The following is a 19,670-nucleotide window of genomic DNA, read 5'->3' as shown; positions in this document are numbered from 1 at the left end:
CGCGGCAGGTTCTGTGGACCGGGGCGGGGGGAGGGGGCACGCGGGCAGAAAGCGCGGCCACGGCCGGGGGCGAGCGCGGTCCTTGGCTGCCGAGAAAATCCCCGAGACCCCGGGGCCTGTCCTTTCTGGTCTCTTCTCCCCTCGCCGCCCCCCGAGCCACTTTTGCGAAGGCAAAGGAAGGAGAAGGTCTGGAATGAGCCCCACGGTTTGCTCACCTGCAGACCACAGAGACGGGTTTGCCCGGCGGGCGGGCCCTAGAAGCCAGGTGTCTAGGCCAGCGGTTGAGGCCATGACCGCTGCCTTCGTCCCAAACCGAGGCTGACCGATCATTCCGTTTTCCAGCTGGTTCCCGGCAACGGGCTGGTTGGGGATGGAATTGGCCTCTTTGGCACCTCGGAACGTGCCCTGTGGGCACGCGGATCTCTCTCGGCTCCCTCCCCCACCATGCTTGCCCGTATGAGTCCCGACAGTTCCTAATGAACCTTGCCAGGCACCTAGCTGTGCAGGAAGCAGGCACCTAGCCCACGTCCTAATGAGAATATTTCAGACCGCTGGGGCCAAACTTCTCGTGCTCTCAAATTTCTGGAGCATTGTAAACTTGTAGCAGCCCAGTTAGGAAACATTTTCAGGTTCCCATGCTCCTTGGAGTGAAAATTAAGACCCAATCCATCTTTGTGGGGCGCTGGCCTTTGCCAGAGGCAGGCTTCAAGGACCCTATTTAACGCCCTCTTTGTAGGGGAACGGGGAGAGGGATGGAGAATCACAGGTAAAGGGAGCAGCCGTCCTGGCTTGGTCACACACTTCCTACAGGACCGAGGCCGGGAGGCCCTGAGCATCCGTCCCATTTCCGGACGGTATGGGCTGGCTTCCGAAGAGTGTTGGACAGGGCCCTAAGATGCTGCGTGGACTAGACATGAGTGCAGTGTGCACAGCACTGCCAACCTGCCGGCGCCATCACCTCGATACATTTACACATGCCCTGCTTTTTTTTTTTTTTTTTTTTTTAACGATTTGTGGACAACTTGTAAACCCAAAAAGTAATCTGAACTTGACAAAAATTGTTTAGAATCGTCAACCCTGTTGGATGTGTGGACAAAGACCACAGATTAGATTCATACACTTCTAATCTATGATATCCAAATTTCTTGTGTAACTTTGACTTGCTTTGCTTTGGGGTGAGCAACTTAAATCCCCTCTTGGGGTTGATTTGTCTCCTTTGAGGGAAGGGGGGAGTAGTTTTGCAAGGGTGAATATTTTCTACCATTCGCACAATAGATTTGACCACAGATAGGTCCCACAACCCAGTGATGATATCAGAGGTAGCAAGCACATTTAACAAGTTTCATATTAGTAGAATTTTCAAAGCCTTTGTTAATAGTACCAGTGTCTTCTTTCTCAGATTGCATTTGCTCTTTATTTAATGAAATGTGTTTTTAAAGGGAATGCTTTTAGTGAGAAAAATGCATTAGGAGCTGTAAAGGAAATTATTACTTTTCCACTAATGAAATATATCTTTTATTGCTAATTATTTTTCTATATTTGAAAGATGGGGGCCGGTGGGAGGGAAGGGAGAAAGAGACACAAAGAGGGAGCACTTCCATCCACTGGCTCACTCACCAAATACCCACAACAGCCAGGGCTGAGTCAGGCTGAAGCCAGGAGCCCAGAACTCAATCTGGGTCACCCTGGTGAGTGGCAGGAATCCAAGTACTTGAGCCATCACCTGCTGCCATCCAAGGTGCACACTGGCAGGAAGCTGGAATCGGAAGCAGGATCAAGACTAGAATCTAGGCACTCTGATATGGGATGCTGGTATCCCAAGCTGTATGTTAACTGTTGCACCAACTCCTGTCCCATTTTTATATTTTGAAAGTATTTTGAAGTTGAAAACATTTCTACTCCAAAGGTCCAATTTTTACCAAATTTCGTATGATTTTTAACAGTCTGTAGTAGTAGTATTTTAATATCATTGTTACCTGTAGCCCAAGTCTAAAATGAAATGCTTAGCCTAGTGGTTAAGACACTGCATTCCATATCAAAATATCTGGGTTTTGCATGCAATACCTGGCTCTAACTCTTCACTCTCTCTTCCTGCAGACCCTGGGAGACAGCAGTGATGGCTCAATTGTTTGGGTTCCTGTCACTCATAGGGGAGACCTGCTTTGTGTTGCTGCCTCCTAGTTTTGTTCTTGTCCCACACCAGTCCATTCAGTTGTAGGCATTTGGGGAATAAACTGGCAGATGAGTGCTCGCTTGCTTGCTCTCTTTCTCTCTCTCCTTCAAATAAATAAAGTACGTAACTAAGTAAGCTTTTAAAACTTAATGAAATGAGGTAGGAACTATATTTGTTTTGCCAAGCATCATGTTAATGATTTGGTCTGGCATGTTGCTGTAATATGGTTTAGCTGCTCCAGGTCCCTAACACATTATCTGAGATTCTTACTACAAATCCCTAAGGTGGATGGTGCCAAACATATTTTACAAAAGAAGAAAGAAGCTCAGTGTTTGTGACTTGTGGAAGACCATCAACAACACTAGTAGCTGAATGAGACGCCTCCTCATTCTTACCGGCATACTTTTTACCATTATCCACAGATTTTTTCACCTACACACATTTATTGTTGACTTACCGTAATGACTGACTGGCATCAAAGTCTGCCTGTACTATCCAGTAGAAGTTCAAGTGAGCTCACATTATGGAGCTTCCCTGAGTCCCAGTTTCCTCGTATGTAACGAGGTTAATAAAGCCTGCCTGGGGGATCTTTTTGCGCAGCTCCTGACGCCTGCTGAGGGCTGAGTAAGGACTGATACCACTGTGTGCCAGCAGTGCTTGAGATTTCTGCTGTGTTTCACTTTATGCATACTTTACAGGCACCCAGTGATTAGTCAGTGCCTTCACTGATTCATTCCTCATACAGGAATCCAAAGGACTAATCCAGTTTTTAGCATCTTTATCTTTTTGAAGTCTTGACTTGGAAACATGTACTCACCTTTTGTAGTTTTGCCTATCCCCTTCTCTGCATAATTCTTGGAACAAACTAACTAGAAGTATTTCAATGGATTGGAATTTGTATTTTTGGCTAACACACTTTCCTGTTTTCTGCCTCTCTTGATCACTCAGTCTTGCTTATCACACAGGACACCATGATAATACTGTTATCTCCCCACCACATTCCTTTCTCTTGATCAAGCTCCTACCAGCTGAAATTCTGTATCTCCTTCAAGGCCTAGCCTAAATGCCATTTCCTTCCTGAGTCCATATGCCCCCCTCTAAATCCTTTGTCAGTTCATTTATAACTTAGACAACATGTACATCCACTGCTTTAACATATTTTATTTTTGTGGTCTTCTCATAATATACTATGAAAGCTGTAAATATTTTTCTATTTCTTGATATTCTTTGCTTTGGATAACACGTACATGATTCTGTTTCATGAATGAAAGACAAGTCAGATACTCTGAAAGATGTTCTTAAAATAATTAGGAAAGACACCCATGTTATTTGTCTCTATTACATGATTGTTACTGGCACCTTCTTTATTATTTTGAGACTTGTTCATTCTAACCTTCCCTGCCAGTTTAGCTTGCATGAAATTTACTGAGAGACCGTAATTCTTAAAGCTTTGGCCATTAGCACCATGTAAGGCAGCCATGTCTCATTAATAAATTGTTCCAGTGGTGATATAATAACTTCAGTAACTTGCAAATATATTGAGCACATCAGCAGTATTTGGCATTTTAGATGAAGTGATAGTCCAAATGGATTTTTTTTAACTAGGAAGAGACTTTATTTGAGAAGGAAGATGTCTCTCAGAGAGGTTGAGTTCAGGAGCAAAAAATTTCAAAGCCCCTTGTTAGGAGCTAGGACTAATCATGGCACAGTGGGAGGCTGCAATGAAAAGTGAAAATGAAAAGCGCAAGTGAAAGTCCCCGGCAGTGTTACCGCAAATAGGAGGAGTAGGAAAAAACAAAAATGAAGCAGCAAAAGAAATGAAGCATGACTGTTACAATGTGTGATTGAAGCCAGCTAGATATTCGTCACTAATGGCCTGTAGAAATAGGAACTCAACTGTGGGGTCAAAATATTCGACAAGAGTGAAAGGAATGTGAACTTGAACATCTTAAGATATCACTGTACTTCCATCTACTCCCAGAGCCTAGCACAGAAAGACAAGAGGGTAATGCGATAGTAGTCATAATTTCCTTATCATAAAAAGATAGAGAACTACTAAACTCTTTCCTAAAATCAGACATGAAACAGATAACCCCCGAGACTATGTACCTAGAGGTGTAACACGTTGTCACAAGTCTTAGGAATAAATAAATGTAAGGATCATTTTCTGGTGTTGAATGGACGTTCTTTAAACATGTATTTCTCTAGTCAATGGTGTATCTAATTGAGTAGAGAAATGGTGATAAGGAATCCAAAAATGAGGATTCATAAAAGAAAAGGAAGAACTGACAAATTCAAAAATCAATTATTTTTATTTTTATTTATTTTTTTATATTTATTTATTTATTTATTTATTTATTTATTTATTTATTTTGACAGGCAGAGTGGACAGTGAGAGAGAGAGACAGAGAGAAAGGTCTTCCTTTGCCGTTGGTTCACCCTTCAATGGCCACCGCGGCCGGCACGCTGCGGCCGGCGCACCGCGCTGATCCGATGGCAGGAGCCAGGAGCCAGGTGCTTTTCCTGGTCTCCCATGGGGTGCAGGGCCCAAGCACCTGGGCCATCCTCCACTGCACTCCCTGGCCACAGCAGAGAGCTGGCCTGGAAGAGGGGCAACCGGGACAGAATCCGGCGCCCCGACCGGGAGTAGAACGCGGTGTGCCGACGCCGCTAGGCGGAGGATTAGCCTAGTGAGCCGTGGCGCCGGCCTCAAAAATCAATTTTAAGAAAAACATTTTAAAGCTTAGGGCAACAATGAAAGCCTTCCAGATGCCTAAAATGTTTTGAGTTGAAGGAATTCAGGAGAACTATAGATTCTTTAGAGAATCTTTGCAAGGACCCAAAAGAGCAAAAGCTGCCATACCAGAGTAAATTTGAAGGCAGAGCAAGAAGGAAAGTTAGTTTGGCTAAATCAAAAGACAGCCCAAGGCATTGAAGCACTAGAGAAGACAAAATGAGGCTCCTAGAGGAATGCTTCTCCAACCTTGGTTCATTAACACCCTCAGTCTGCAAGCTGATAAGTTGTAATACCACAGACACTTGGTCTGTCTGTTTATGAACTACTGCCAGTTGGCAGGCAATTATTCAAACCATAGATTCAAGGTTGTTTTTACCCCAGCTTCCCAATTTTCGCTAGGGGCAAGATTGTCTCCCTATTAGAAACACAGTGTGGGCCGGTGCCATGGTTCAATAGGATAATCCTCCGCCGTGCGGCGCCAGAACACCGGGTTCTAGTCCCAGTCGGGGCGCGGATTCTGTCCCGGTTGCCCCTCTTCCAGGCCAGCTCTCTGCTGTGGCCAGGGAGTGCAGTGGAGGATGGCCCAAGTGCTTGGGCCCTGCACCCACATGGGAGACCAGGAAAAGCACCTGGCTCCTGCCATCGGATCAGCGCGGTGCACCGGCCGCAGCGCGCCGGCCGCGGTGGCCATTGGAGGGTGAACCAACGGCAAAGGAAGACCTTTCTCTCTGTCTCTCTCTCTCACTGTCCACTCTGCCTGTCAAAAAAAAAAAAGAAACACAGTGTGGCATGATTATATATTGCTTTCTGTACTATTTCCCTCTATTTAAAACACATAGTGTAGCATCACAAAAGGGCCATATGTGAGTAAAGAAGAAATGAAAAACAGTCAATAAACCAATTTATTTTATGTGAATGCATAGGAGACCTTCATTTATGAATCCTCTGGAATTAGGTTGCTTAATTTTTCTTCTATAAAGAAGACATGTTTCACTCAGAACCTGAAATGTATACATAAAAATTGGAAGACTCCTACTTGTCTCAAGTTACATTGACAAAACTCTTAAATTTCTAAAGTTGTTTCCCAAAGCTTCCTCTCCCCACATCCCTTTGTTTCCAAAGTGGGAAGCCCTCTGTTGCCTTCAGATGCTCAACACCCGTTATTTAATCCCGTGACACTGAGAATGCTCTGATATTAGCCATTCATTCTTGTGACTGGTCAGATATATGTGAGCATAAATTGTCTATATTACAGGCATAGTAGTAAAAACCACTTATTTACATTTATGAAACATTGTGCTCTATCTCAAAGAGATTTCACTTCACAGCAAGTAGGTTATTTGGGGAGGGGAAGTGAGGCCCCTGAAGTCGCTCTTGTTTATTTTCTATTCAGCTCCTTACTCAGATTCCCCAAGGAACACAAGCCAGGGCTCCTGAGGTCTGATTTTGGGAGCAGCAAGGACCAGCAGACCAGGTCACACCTTCTTTACACCTCAGCTTCCTGCAGCATCTGGAGTCTGTCATGCCCTGCCTTGCTCCTTGCCCCCAGACAACTCATCCCTCACCTCCTCCAGCTTTTTTTTTTTTTTTTTAATTTATTTGTCAGGTAGAGTTATAGACAATGAGAGAGAGAGACAGAGAGAAAGGTCTTCCTTCCGTTGGTTCACTCCCCAAATGACCGCCACGGCCAGCACTGTGCCAATCCGAAGCCAGGAGCCAGGTGCTTCCTCCTGGTCTCCTATGCGGGTGCAGGGGCCCAAGCACTTGGGCCATCCTCCACTGCACTCCCGGGCCACAGCAGACAGCTGGACTGGAAGAGGAGCAATTGGGACTAGAACCCAGTGCCGCAGGTGGAGGATTAACCAAGTGAGCCATGGCGCCAGCCCCTCCTCCAGCTTATTTTAACCACATTGTTCGCCCTTTCCTCTACCCTCAAACCTCCAAAAATAAGTTTGTTTTTCATTTTTTTAAAAGATTTTATTTATTTGAGAGGTAGAGTTACAGACAGTGGGAGGGAGAGACAGCGAGAGAGGTCTTCTGTCCACTGGTTCACTTCCCAATTGGCCGCAATGGCCAGAGCTGCGCTGATCCGAAGCCAAGAGCCAGGAGCTTCTTCCAGTCTCCCACATGGGTGCAGGGGCTCAAGGACTTGGGCCATCTTCCACTGCTTTCCCAGGCCACAGCAGAGAGCTGGATCTGAAGAGGAGCAGCCTGGACTAGCTCTGGTGCCCATATAGGATGCCGATGCCACAGGCAGAGGATTAACCTACTGTGCCACTGCACCAGCCCCATTAAGTTTCTTTTTCAACTTCTTTTCTGTCTATCTAATTTTTGGAGTGACAGTAAAACTCCTCTGTGGGCAAAGGCCACATCTGTGTTGGTGTCTGCTATATCTACATCCCTCATAAAGTAACTGGGACAATACACACAAGAAATAGTCATGTTAGAAAGATTTAATGGTTTATGTTATGGTAGCATTTTTTACCTACTATCCTGAAGTCTATCCAATTGTTCCATTATTTTAAATTCTTCTGATCAGACTTGGGTAATTATAAATCATTCTTCTTAATGGGGACATAAAATACTTGTATTTACTTTTATATGTAAATATATCTTTATGTGATTGGAAATTAGCAGAAAGCACGTAACTAATTATAACTTAGGAGTAAGCATATAAAATATGAGGCCAGGGCATCAAAGTAAATCCTAGGAAAAAGTCGCTGAATAAGCTAAATACATCAAAACTTATGGATCCTGTGAGTTCACACTGTGTTTTTTTGAGAATTTGTCAAAATCAATAAAAATTACTAATTAGTCTTTCTCATGTCTTTGAAGCTTATAAAACTTAGAAACATGATTGAAAATCTTTTTGCAGATAGGAAAGATATAATCTATAAATACAACTTGTAGACAAATACTGTAGTAGATTATTTAGTTAATAACACCCTTAAAAATAACTATGAGAGTGGCTTCATTTGGAAGACATTGTCAGATTGATTTAAATTATCTCCTTTGACATTAGCAATGTCCGGTGTAATGTACTTATCAGTAAAGTTAGGGAATACTGTCTAGAACACATAACTTCCTAGTTCATGCACAGCTATGTGGATCATTGTAACCAGAAAGTGGTTATCAGTTGAGGAGCTAGTGAGTGCTTCAGCATTTTATTTAAGGGTATGGAAACATAATAGAAAACATATACCTGATGTTTATATAAGTGACTCCATGATGCATATAGTGCCTTGGTGTTGAAGCAAGGCTTTGAAATGAGTCTAGCAAAATTAAATTAAAATGAGAGGTAATAGTAGAAAGTCAAGGAATTAAATTCAATGAAAGAAAGTACTAAGAGGTACCTTGAAGAAAAAGTAACAAGCAAGCAAACTATACAAATCTATTAGGTATTTGTTTTGTTGTGTTCTTTGCTGTATCACCAGTATTTAGAAGTGTACAACATCTAGCAAAAGATCAATAAATATTTTCTGAATTAATATTGAATGAAATGCAAGATAAAGAAAAATTATATGCCATCAGAACAAAAATAAAGCTATTCCTAAGGAGATCATGATAAATAACTCGTAGAGTATAAGGCGAAAAACCACTTTTTGCACAAATAATCATGTCAAAATTGTATTTTACCATTATATAGAGAAGATTTCAGGTAGGTGTATATAAAAATTCATTCTTAGAGACACTAAGTAAAGGTATAAGTGGCTAGATATTGGTAGGCTAGATTAAAAATGTGAGTTCAAGGTCTCTAGACTTTGAGTACGCATAGCTGACAGTCAACTAGATGGTTAGGGAACTGATTCCAAGAACAAGGCTTATTCCCATTACAGTTAGTCAGAAAATTGCTTAAACTTTTTATCAGCAAGTCTGATTTCTCCACAGAAGATGATTGTGAATTCTACTTGCAAACAGGTTCTGCCTCAGATCAAGTTTGATTACTTTTTTTTTTTTTTAAAGGCACTCAGTTTAGACTATCTTTGCAAATCGTCTTAGTCAAGGAAATATCCAGGCATCCCATTCTATTTTTGTATTAAGTTCAGTGAATTTGTTAAACATTCATTCACTTTTTAGATTACTTCATTTATGTAAGTACTTTACATTCACGGTCTCTACTAACAGCAATAACTGTGTAAACACTGCGAATAGTGTGTACTTATTTTCTACATTAAGAAAAACCTTCAAAGCATAATCTAAACCAACAGTGTTTCAGTGTTATCTATTTCATATAGTATAAGGATTTTATATTTTATTCATCTTATTCAGCATGTTTTATTTTAAAAGAAACAAAGAGATGTTTATTAAGCCATTTAAACTATATTGTGTGGTCTAGTTCACTACCATATGATATTATGGAGGCTTTGTAAAATCCTTAGAATTGTACTTTTGCTTGCTTCTTCAGGTTAGAAATAGTCTTTTTGCCCTCTCAGCTTATCTACTCCAATGCCAAACCCAAGAAATTTGTGATTTGCCTCATCAGATTTTGCCTATAGTAGTTGTAACTGTGGGATCTCTCTCTCTTTTTTTTTTTTTTTTTTTTTGAGGGGGTGACCTTATTTTTTCCTGAGATTCTTATCTTGCTAGGAAATTATATTCTTTACTGCCTGAAAAATTGAGATTATCTGGTACATAGAATAGGCACCAGACTAGTACCCAGGGACAACATCATAGGTTCCATCACATTTATAAAAGTAGCATTTGTCCCTCAGTAGTGAAATTCTAATTTCAAAGGCAATTCATATCTAAATGTGACACTCAGGCACAGCATGTTACAAATTAGGCTTAAATAACTATATAGTGATAGGAAGAAGAAAATCCTTCTTTTAAAAATATTTATTGTGTGTGTGAGAGAGTGTGTGCACAAGAACACTCTCATCCACTAGTTCACCGTCAAATGCCTGCAGTGACTGGATTTGGGTAAGGCTGAAGCTGGTAGCCAGGTACTCAATCCAGGTCTCTCCTGTGAGTGATAGAAACCCAGCCATCACCACTGTGTCCCAGTGTCTGAATTAACAGAAAGGTGGAATCAAGAGCCAGAACTGGGTATTGAACACAGGTTCCCTGATGTGTGACCTGGTTGTCCTAACTGGTGTAGGCCAGATGCTGGTGCAGACAGATTCTGAGTGAAGCTGGGCATAGAGACACATGACCAAGAGCAGTAAAGGGTCTTAGCATGATAATGACTGCTGTTCTGCATAGTTTTGTGTGCTAGGCAAACATAAAATGTGACCCATTTTCTAGAAAATCATAGATTCCATGACTGTGGAGTTCTCTACAAGTAAGTTTTTATTGTTTTTAGGTACAGTTAGGATAAATAAAGTTTATCTAAAGCCAGTTATTTCTCTAAATTTACCCCCCCTTAAACTCCAGTTGTTGAAAGATTTATCTTGGCCCGGCGCCACAGCTCACTAGGCTAATCCTCCGCCTAGCGCCGCTGGCACACCAGGTTCTAGTCCAGGTCAGGGCGCTGGATTCTGTCCCGGTTGCCCCTCTCCAAGGCCAGCTCTCTGCTGTGGCCCGGGAGTGCAGTGGAAGGTGGCCCAAGAGCTTGGGCCCTGCACCCCCTGGGAGACCAGGAGAAGCACCTGGCTCCTGCCATCGGATCAGCGCGGTGTGCTGGCCACAGCGCACCAGCCGCAGCGGCCATTGAGGGTGAACCAAAGGCAAAGGGAGACTTTCCCTCTGTCTCTCTCTCTCACTGTCCACTTTGCCTGTCAAAAAAGAGAAAGATTTATCTTTACATTCTCCCGAGTATCTCTAATAGTACCTACAGCTTCTCCTATGTTCATTTCATACAGGATGTTTTCCTTTGTGGTGAGAAATACTGGAAATTTTATGAGTTCCAGAGTTCTAAAGAGTGTGCTCCTGCGGAGTAGAAATCCCTCTACTTCTAAAACTGGGTTTCTGACATTTGCAGTATTATTTGATAATATACCAACCAGAGATTGAAATTATGATGTAGCTGCATGCATCACCAATAATCAAGAGATGTTTAAGTTGGAAGACTTTTAGTTTTTTTTAAAGACTTATTTACTTACTTATTTGAAAGGCAGAGTTAGAGAGAGAGAGAGAGAGAGAGAGAGAGAGAGAGATCTTCCAACCACTGATTCACTCCCCAAACTGCTGCAATGGCCAGGGCTGGGCCATACTGAAGCCAGAACCCAGGAACTTCTTCCAGATCTCCCAACATGGTAGCAGGGGCCATCTTCAGCTGCTTTCCCAGACTCATTAGCAAAGAGCTAGATTGGAAATGGAGCAGCTGGGGCTAGAAACTGTGCCAATATGGGATGCTGGCACCACAGGTGGTGGCTTTACCCAAGATGCCACAGTACCAGCCCCTAGAAGTCTTTTACTTTTAGAGGTTTGTTAATAAAGATATGTCACAAATGCGCTGAAGTAACCTGATATATTAGGGTTTAGAGATCATCTAAGAAGGAAAAAAGGGGCTTTACTGAAGACCTTTCAAAAAATGAAATATAAATAATGGAATAGCTTGTATCAATTAACTCTCAAGAATGTAACATTACAAACTCTGAGTCAAACATAAAACCCAGATATCTGAAGGCATGAGCAGGTGATCAAAAGCAAGTAGGAACTTGGAAGGAACTGTCTCATCCAATGCAGTGGATGAGTTTGAATTATGGCCTTGATCTTGAAAGGTCATCCAGATCCTGTGATCCAGAGCTGCTGAATCTCATCCCAGACACCACAGTTGAAAAGTCAGTTTGCCGTGTGAAGCCTTCCACAGCAGCTGGAAGGTGAGAGGGGAATCTTTGGGACAAGAAAGTTACATCAAATGGAGAGCCCTCAAATCTACCTATATGAACTTTTTCTAAACCTTTGCTTGACCCAAGAACTGCTCATGGGAGGTGAGAATCCACGGAGCTTCTCTGACAACAGCAGGTGGAAGCCGGGATGACCTACACAGCTGTTTCACAAGCTGCCCACCTTAGGTGACACAGACTTCAGTTTCATTATAAGCAAGTTAATGGCCTGCCAAAACTAAACTCAAGCCTTTCAGATGAAGAAAACAAGCTTCACAATTTCTGTAACACCTCATCCACAATAGCTAGTGTAAAATCAAATTTTTAGACATGAAAATACACAGGAAAGTCTAACCACTAATCACATGAAGAATAGTCATTAAAAATTAGCTCCAAGACTATCCAAGTGTGAGAATTAGTAAAAAATGATTTTAAATTGCTGTTACAGTTATGTATAAGAAATATAGTCATAATGGATGTACAAATAAGATCTCTCACCAAAGAAATAGAAACTACAACAACAAAGAAATTCTGGAATGAGAAATCCATGGGATGAGCTTAACAGCAAATTGGAGATAGCAAAATAAGGAGTGAAGCCAATAGATGGGATCTGTTTCCCTGTTCTCTGCCTCTCAAATAAAATTCCTTAAAATTTAAATAGAGAAGACCATATCTAAAATAATTTTTCTTTATTTAATTACCTATTCTACTTGATTACTTTAAAAATAATTAATTTTGTCTTGATGTATTTTCATGTAAATCACATAGGCCAAATAATGGTATATGGTAATTTTTAAAATGTTAAATTTCAGCTTTTAAAATTTTAAAAAAAGCAATGTTGAAAGTATATTGTAAAACAGTGATTATGCTCTTATTTAAGTGTTATGAACAACAAACTATGCATATGTGTTTTATGATTCACAGGTTCAAATGATTGTATAATTATTTTGCCAATTAATTGCCTGATTTTAATATTAGTCTTTGTCTTAAAATTAATTATTTTGAATTACAATTTATATCGTGACTTAAAAATGACATAATCACTTCATATTAAAAACTTATGAGAGGGGCCAGCATTGTGGTGTAGCAGGTTAAGCTGCTGCCTGACACTGGCATCCCATATGAGCTGCTCCACTTTTGATCCAGCTCTCTGCTAACACACTTAGGAAAGCAGCAAAAGTTGGCCCAAGCTTCTGGCTCTACACCCACATGGAATACCCAGATGAAAACTCCTGCCCAGCTCAGTCCCAGCTGTTGCTGCCAGTAGGGGAGTGAACCAACAAATGAAAGATCTTTCTCCCTGTATCTCTCTCTCTGTAACTCTGCCTTCAAACAAATAAATGTTTTAATAAAAACAAAACTTAGAAATACAGCATTCCATTATTCACTCTACCATAGCATTAGCTAAAATTAACAGCCACCAAAGAAAGAGACACTGGTTTTAATTTGATGTTGTTGTGCACATCCACAATCTCAGATTTTTAGTTTAAATAACGATTACCTATCTGATCTATGAGACAAATATAAGGAAGTTAGCATCTTCCAATAAAATAGTATCCTCTCAGAGAACAGATAGCATGAGTGACAATGTATGAACTAATTATACAAGCTAAAATATGAGCATATCTTGACATTTACTAATACACAGTTTGCATTCTATGACATTTGTTAACAGTATATTCAAAAATTTTAAATATAGAATTGTACAACCATCACCATAATCTGATTTTAGAACATTTTCTTCATCTCATACAGAAACCTGTACTCATTAGCTACCCCTGCCCTAATCTCAACATATTCTCCACTTCTCCCAAGCTCCAGGCAGCTGCTGTTTGATTTTCTGCCTACTCTGGAGAGTCATGTAAATGGTATCAGGCAATGTGGTCATTTTGCGTGTGTGACTAGCTGCTTGTCCTGAGCATATAGGTGAGTCTCATCCACATTGTAGTATGTATCATATTGTATTTCTTTTCATTGTGAAATAATATTCCATTGCATGGACAGGCCATACTTTGTTTATCCATTCATCAGTTGATTGACAATTAGGTTGTTTCCACTTTGGAGCTATTTGTGAACATTTTTTTGTGTGGACATATGTTTTCATTTCTCTTGGATAAATATGTATGAAAGTGGAATTGCTGAGTCATATGGTGACTGTGTTTGATATTTTGATGTAAATGAGGTTTGATTTTTGCATCATATCCCAAACCAGAATAAAATCAGTACTAAGACATTTACTCATCTTTTTAATGAAATGTAACAAAATTGTTTAATTTGTCCAGGTATTGTTATCAGGAATATCGATTGAACTTCACATTTTGTGTAATTTACTCTTAGTTGTTTACAAATTAAATTGCTAGTAAAAAAAAACAAAACCTTAAATTTTGGATTTAAACCTCTAGTTCAGAATTATCCAAAGAGCTGCTGAAAGCTGACCAGATAGCTGTATGTATGTATGTGTATATGTATGTATAAAGCCAGAACTCTATAAATAACCACTTATGTACAGAAATCCTTAATCCCTATGTTTAAGGGTACTTCCAAAAGTGTGTAGGAAAATGGAATTTAAAAGAAGTTTTTTGGGTGCCAATATTTTTAAAAATCTATGCATAATTTTTTTACAGTATGCATTTTTCGTGAGTTTTTTTGAAGAGCTCTCATACAGACAAAATGCAAATACAGATGCAAATATATACAAAATCAAACCCACTGCAGGCCAAACATAAACTAACTTTAGACTTCTGTGAATGTTGTCAAAGGATAATTTTCAAAAAGTTAAACATGACTTTTGTACAAATATAGAATAAACATGTCAAAGATTTATTTAACTCGTAAATGAAGGAGCCAGCAGGATGGCAAAATTTGTTCAAAGAGTATTCAAGGAATTATTTTTAAAAGAATGTTAAAATAACATTACTTGGTTAGATATAAAACTAAGAAATGTACCAGAGAAATGAAAACCATAACCTGTTGAGTTTTCTTTCCTACTGGCCAAAAATCTACAAGTCTGTAATTTAATCTATAATTAACAAGTCAAAAAAAGGGCATATTTTCTCTCAGTAATTCCTGGGTGAGACAGTTAAATTCTTTTTCAGTATTACATTGAAAAGATAGGCTGCTCTTCCTTTACCTCTTCTGGTTTTTGATACTTTTTAAAACAATGTATGCGTGCTCGCCCTAGGCTACCTTTCTAAGGGCTTTGGTTATTTCCTAGTAATATAAGCATAATAAACAATTGTCCATGAAATGTATCAAATATACAACACTGACCTTGGAAGTCCTCACACTTAAAATCCAGGACAGAGATTCTGGGATCTATATTTGACTTCCATGCTTACCTCCTTCACATACAGAAATAGTGCTGTGTACTGCTGTGTTCAGTTTTAACTCCAAATCCAGGTTCAACCAATTCTTAAGACCCAAACAGCTCTCCAGACTCTAACTTACATGGCAAGTCACCTTAAGCCCAATAGAACAGAGTCCCCTCAGTGGCCTTCAGGCTTTGACATTCAAGTGTGAAAATTGCCCTCAGTGAAAAAGCCACGGACCAGACAGGAACACCTTGGATTTCAGTAGCATACGTGCTATGAAGTTCCGTGATCCAGGCCGCCAACCATTCTGCTCTCTTGAGGTTAGCAGATCTCCATGGGCCTTCCAAGACCTTCACAACAGGTTGGACAAACTGGCTCAGATCATTTGGTCTTCTGTATGGCCCACTTGCTGAGATTGTTTTTACGTTTTTGAAGAATAGCATACAGCTACTGAAAAAAGTAGCATACAGCACATGTGCACTTATGAAGCTTAAGCATTTACTGTCTCTTCCTTCAAAGGAAAAAAGTTACTCATACCTGTATTACAAAAAAGTTGACAAAAATACATTGCTGATACCTGCATTTTAAAAACTGACAAACAATTTAGTTATTAATATGTATAAAAGTTTTATAGCAAACTTGCTGTAAGGAAAAGCTCTCTAGTAGGCTAATTCAGAGATTGGCTTTGTATAAGGATATTATCTATTTAGAGCAAAAGATAATGCTTAGAACATCATTAGGGCCAGCACCGCGGCTCAACAGGCTAATCCGCCTAGTGGTGCCGGCACACCGGGTTCTAGTCCCGGTCGGGGTGCCAGATTCTGTCCCGGTTGCTCCTCTTCCAGCTCAGCTCTCTGCTATGGCCAGGGAGTGCAGTGGAGGATGGCCCAAGTGCTTGGGCCCTGCACCCCATGGGAGACCAGGAAAAGCACCTGGCTCCTGCCTTTGGATCAGCACAGTGCGCCGGTCGCAGCGCGCCGGCCGCGGTGGCCATTGGAGGGTGAACCAATGGCAAAGGAAGACCTTTCTCTCTGTCTCTCTCTCTCACTGTCCACTCTGCCTGTCAAAAAAAAAAAATTAAAAAAAAAAAAGAAAAGAACATCATTAGATTTGGCACCAGAAGAATAATACTTGGTTAAAGATCACTAAACTCTTTTTTGACAGCCGTTGTACTGTGTGGGTAGTAACTAACTTCCCAGAATAAGTTTTACTGTCATTAAAGTTCATGAGAATCTATTACTTAAACATTTTATTCCTGATTTCTTTCAGGGAGGAGGTTCAAAGTAACATCATACAAACAAGTTTGGGACAGTTTTTCTTTTACCAGGCAACATTCTAGTATATTTTATTTATGTATTTTAAAGAGAGAGAGATATCAATGCTCCATCTAATGGCTCAGTCCCCAAATGCCTGTGATAACCAGTGGTGGGCCAGGCCAAAACTAAGAGCCAGGAATTCAATCCAGGTCTCCTACACAGGTGACAGGAACCAACCACCTGCTGCTGCCTCCCAGGGTGCACATTAGCGGGAAGCTGGAACCGGGAATGGAGCCAAGTCTCGAACCCAAACACGCTGATGTGGAATGTGGACGTCCAAGCGGCATCTATGCCAAACGCCCACCCCTGTAGTAGTATATTTTTAAAGCAAACACTGGGATGCAGTAAAAAAAAAAAAAAAAAGTACATGTTAGGAATCTTTTGCTGCCACACTAATTCTTATAGCTTGTTTAATTTAAGACCACCCAACTAAACGTGGACATGATTCAGAAGAGCATCATAGAGAGGATTAGAGCATTGAAAAATATCATCTATGTGGAAAAGATAAAAGGAATTGAGATATTTCCGTTAAGATGAAGAGGTCAAGGGAAAAGATGAGTAAGTACTTCCAGGGGTATGAAGCCATCTTCAACTGAGTGTGAACAGCACTTGTACGTCTCTTTTGAAAAGAGATAAAAGTTTAATCTGCACAGTGAGTAGTTCCAAATTTTAAAGGAGTTTTCAGACACTAAGTAACAACCTTTCACAATTTTTCATAGAGTTTGAATCTTTAGGAGATCTTAGTAATACAAGCATGTTTCAAAAAGTTCTAGGAAAGGCCAGCACCGCAGCTCACTAGGCTAATCCTCCGCCTTGCGGCGCCAGCACCCCGGATTCTGTCCCAGTTGCTCCTCTTCCAGTCCAGCTCTCTGCTGTGGCCCAGGAAGGCAGTGGAGGATGGCCCAAGTGCTTGGGCCCTGCACCCACATGGGAGACTGGGAGGAAGCATGTGGCTCCTGGCTTCAAATCAGCGCAGCACGCCGGCCGTAGCGGCCATTTGGGAGCTGAACCAATGTAGGGAAGACCTCTCTCTCTGTCTCTCTGTCTCTCTCTCACTAACTCTCCCTGTCAAATAATAAAAAAAAAAAAGTTCTAGGAAAAATGAAATTTAAATATACGTTTTTATTGTGGTGCAAAAACTTTTGAAATCCATGCATAGTTTTTTTTTTTTTTTTTTCATACACATTTTCTCTAACCTTGTTAAAGTAGCCTCATTGGAGCTCTCTGCTGTGGATGTTGGACTGTGGTGCCTGAATGTTTAGCTAGATAACCCCTCCAAATCAGTTGTGTGTTTATAATGTAAGACCACACTGGGAGCAAACCATCAGATCTGGTAGCCTTTGAGGGGATTAAAACAACAGTCATTGTCCCTGAGGACTTACAGATGGGCCAGGGTGAACAAATGTTCAAGTGGCAGAGATATACAGGGTAGTATTTTCTTGGAAGATTGGGGAAATATTTGTAAGTATTTAGATGTCTGGAAAAAAGACACAATTAAAAATCTGACTCAGAAGGCTACAATCCAGAGGAAAGGAACTGCTCATATCTGAGGGAGGAGAGGGGCAGCAACCATGGAGATGGTTGGTGGAGGGCACTGAGGCATGGGGAGAGCAGAGCTCACCAAGAAAAGACTCATGCAGTGTCTTTATCCACCTCTAAATGAGAATCCATTAGCAGGTGCTGAACAAAGGAGAATCTTTATCTTATTTGAATTATGAAAAAATTACTCTGGCTGCATTATAGAGCAGCCATTAAACAACCTTTGTCTCAAGCCTTTTTACTCTTAAAAAAATTATTGAAGATCCCAGGGAGCTTCATGTTGGTTATATCCATAGATATTTACCATAGTAGAAATTTGAAATGTATTTTTAGTTTACTTACAATAACAGTGATAAGGCCACTGCATGTTAACACAAATAATGTATTTTTATGAAAATAATTTTATTTTCTAAACAAAAAAAATGACAAGATAGCAATGTTTTAAAGCTCTTAAAAATCTCTTTAACATCTGGCATTCAGTCTGTTCACTACCACATCATGTAGCCTGCACAAAAATTCACTGTACTTGCCAGAAAATGAGTTAAGAAGTAAAATAATGTTTAATAGTCTTGTGAAAATAGTTTTGACTTCACTAGACTGTAGGAGACAATAATGGAAGCATGGAGTCTGATTAGCAACCTGTTAGAATAAGTCAAGTGGCACATGCAGGTGGCTTTGGATTATAGTAATAGAGGCCATGAGAACTGGTTAGAATCTGAATATCTCTTAAAAGTAGAGTCTGTAGGCTTTGCTGCCAGAATAGACATGGGTATAAGAGAAACAAAACTTGACTCCAAGATTTCCTATTTACTGAGGAGTGGAAGGTTGTGGAAATAGCAGAAGTGAGGGTAAAATGAAGAATTGTTTTGGGCTTGTTAATTTAGAAATGTTTATTAAACATTCATTTGGAAATATCAAGTTGGCTGAAATAAGTCTGGAACTCAGAGGAGGGGCATGTTGTTTCCCCAATATCTTTTTTTGGAAAGAATGCATAGAAGTAAAATTCTGTGTCCTGCAGTGTCTGAAATATACTATTTAGTTTGTTCTCAAAATTGAAAGTTAGTTTAGCTGGATCTTATGGTCTAAATTGACAGCTATTTTCACTAAGAATCTTGTAGGCATCCTACCACTGACCTTGAATGCCCAGTGCTGTCACTGGGAAGTCTGATGCTGAGCTGACTTTTCTTTTTCTGGCTGTGCTCCTGGACCTCCTCTATCCCCCATCACTACCAGAAGCTCTTGGGATCTTCTCTTTGTCCCTAATGTTATGAAACCTCAAGATAGGTGGATCTTCATTAACTTTAATACTGAGTCTCATATGCCACAGTTTGGGAAACGTTTTTTTAAATGATTTCACACGTTTTCTCCTTTCATTTCTTATAAAATCCCTGCTTTTCAGATGTTGAGTCTGAAATTTACATATTAATTTTTTCCCAGTTTGCCTTTTGTTCTAGTTATGATTTTTTAGCATTATAATCTAAAGTACATGCAGATTTTTATTATGTTACTTTATATTACTTATATTAAAGTGCATTTAATTTATATACTTTTAAAATTTGTATTATTTTAATTTCCAAGATTTTTCTAATGTATTCTCTTTTGCTGCTTTTCTGAGAATACTAATTATAGTATGGAAGTTTTAAAATGTGAACTCCTACCCTCTGCTTTGTATGTTTCCGCTGATTTTGGTTTTTCATTGTGTTTCTTTGTTCCTTTGATTATGTATTTCTCTTTTCTGTATCAGTTGTTCAAGCTGGAGGCATTCCTGATGGAGGCTGACGATCTGGAATTGTGTCTTCAAATGTCTTAGTGTGTTTTGTGCTGCTT

At 40.2% G+C, this 19,670-nt stretch overlaps 1 protein-coding gene across 1 annotated transcript in view; it reads left to right on the top strand.

Annotated features, from left to right (window-relative positions):
• LRRC8C (leucine rich repeat containing 8 VRAC subunit C) overlaps positions 1-19,670 on the top strand; it is a 95,388-nt gene that overhangs the window by 521 nt on the left and 75,197 nt on the right. The window lies entirely within an intron of this gene.

This window comes from Oryctolagus cuniculus, chromosome 7 (assembly GCF_051225735.1).
Source record: "Oryctolagus cuniculus isolate XC-2025 breed Fujian yellow rabbit chromosome 7, ASM5122573v1, whole genome shotgun sequence".
Classification (NCBI taxonomy): Eukaryota; Metazoa; Chordata; class Mammalia; order Lagomorpha; family Leporidae; genus Oryctolagus; species Oryctolagus cuniculus.
The sequence above is the reverse complement of the archived record's forward strand: the minus strand, read 5'-3'. Positions and strand labels throughout refer to the sequence as shown.